The sequence below is a fragment of the Lathyrus oleraceus genome, chromosome 4 (assembly GCF_024323335.1).
Source record: "Lathyrus oleraceus cultivar Zhongwan6 chromosome 4, CAAS_Psat_ZW6_1.0, whole genome shotgun sequence".
In the NCBI taxonomy this organism is placed as follows: Eukaryota; Viridiplantae; Streptophyta; class Magnoliopsida; order Fabales; family Fabaceae; genus Lathyrus; species Lathyrus oleraceus.
This window is the reverse complement of record NC_066582.1, coordinates 339,739,547-339,741,204: the sequence shown is the minus strand read 5'-3', so window position 1 is coordinate 339,741,204 and position 1,658 is coordinate 339,739,547. Positions and strand designations below refer to the sequence as shown.

The following is a 1,658-nucleotide window of genomic DNA, read 5'->3' as shown; positions in this document are numbered from 1 at the left end:
ACTTTCAACTTAAGTTTTCCCGCACTTAATTTCCGTTGGGTAAGATCGAAAGCCGTCGAACGTCTTTTTAAACTTAGTTGTTTTTAACTATTTCAAAAACAGCGAAAGCACTTTGTTTAGTTCATTAGGAGTTTTTAACTTAATAAGAAAAGTGATTTTAAAACTATTTTCGGACGCGTTTATAAGTTTAGAGTCTGGTTCGTGAGAACCTTTTTTAGTTAAGAAATCCAGGTTAAAATACTTTTCAACTTAGTCAAGATACTATATTTCTTAAAAATAGGTTTACTACTCTAACGCAATGCGCGCCTTTTTATAAGTGACAATAAGAGGGTTTGATTAGGGAGTACAACTCGGTTTTGAATACGCGAAAGCGACAGTTCCTGTTAAATTGGTTCTTTTCAAAGTAGGAAACACTGCCCATAAGTAGTTCTATTAGCAAGTACTTGGATTATTAATTGATTATGTGAATTACATTCGAGTCTGTCTTTATTAATTGAACTTTATTTAATACTTTACTTTTCATTGCACACTCTAAAAACCCCTATTTTGATTACCTTAGATAAACACCATAACAATAGATAACGATAGATTGACACTTGGTCTCTGTGGATTCGACAATCTTTTATATTACTCGGACGCGTTCGTATACTTGCGAAAAGCACGCATCAAGTTTTTGGCGCCGTTTCCGGGGACCAATTTCGTTAAATTTCGTACCCTATTGTTATATCGTTTAGACTTAGGTTATTACCTGCCGGTCAATACGAAGAACTCGCAGCACCGGAAGCTTAGTATACCCTCTGGCGGAACCTGAACGTTACGCTCGCGCACGTTTAGTTTTCCATAGAATTAGGAGAGCTATGGCCGAAGATCAAAACCAAAGACCTCTTAAGTATTTCGCCCAACCATCCAACAAAGAATCTAGTTCTAGTATAGTAAACCTAACCATCCCATCTAATAATTTTGAACTTAAACCCTCCCTGTTGCAACTAGTGCAACAAAGACAATTCACAGGTCTCGCTACTGAGAACCCAAACCAACATTTAAAAATCTTTCTTCAATGAGCAGACACTTTTAAAACCAATGGAGCTTCTCCTGAGGAAACCCGTTTAATATTATTCCCTTTTTCCCTCAGAGATAAAGCCCTGTCATGGTTAGATTCCCTTCCACCCAATTCCATTACGACTTGGGATAACCTTAGAAGAGTATTCCTTGTTAGAGACTTTCCCCCAAGTAAAACCGCCATTCTTCAAAGCCATATAACCAGATTTACCCAGAACCAGGGAGAATCGTTGTTCGAAGCTTGGGAGAGATATAAAGAGTTGTTAAGAGCATGCCCACATCATGGTTTAGAAAATTGGTTTATCATTCAGACCTTTTATAATGGACTTCACTATAACACTAAGATGACCATCGACGCCTTCGCGGGCGGCACACTGATGAACAAACCTTATCCTGAAGCTAGTGCCCACATCGAAGATATGGCTCAAAACCATCAATCATGGGGAGTTGAACGAGCGACAGTTGAGAAGAAGGAAGCCCAAGGAGGAGTATATGAGTTAACCTCTATAGACATGATGCAAGCTAAAATGGGCGCGTTGGCCCTCAAGGTCGAGCATATGTGCATAAACCCGAATACTGTAGCTGCAGTTTCGTCGGAT

General features: G+C 39.0%; 1 non-coding gene across 1 annotated transcript; it reads right to left on the bottom strand.

Moving 5' to 3' along the window:
• Positions 1-1,241: 1,241 nt before the first annotated feature.
• LOC127078014 (small nucleolar RNA R71) lies at positions 1,242-1,348 on the bottom strand. Its single transcript, XR_007787766.1, has one exon. It is a non-coding gene; the product is annotated as a small nucleolar RNA R71 (small nucleolar RNA).
• Between the last annotated feature and the right edge of the window lie 310 nt (positions 1,349-1,658).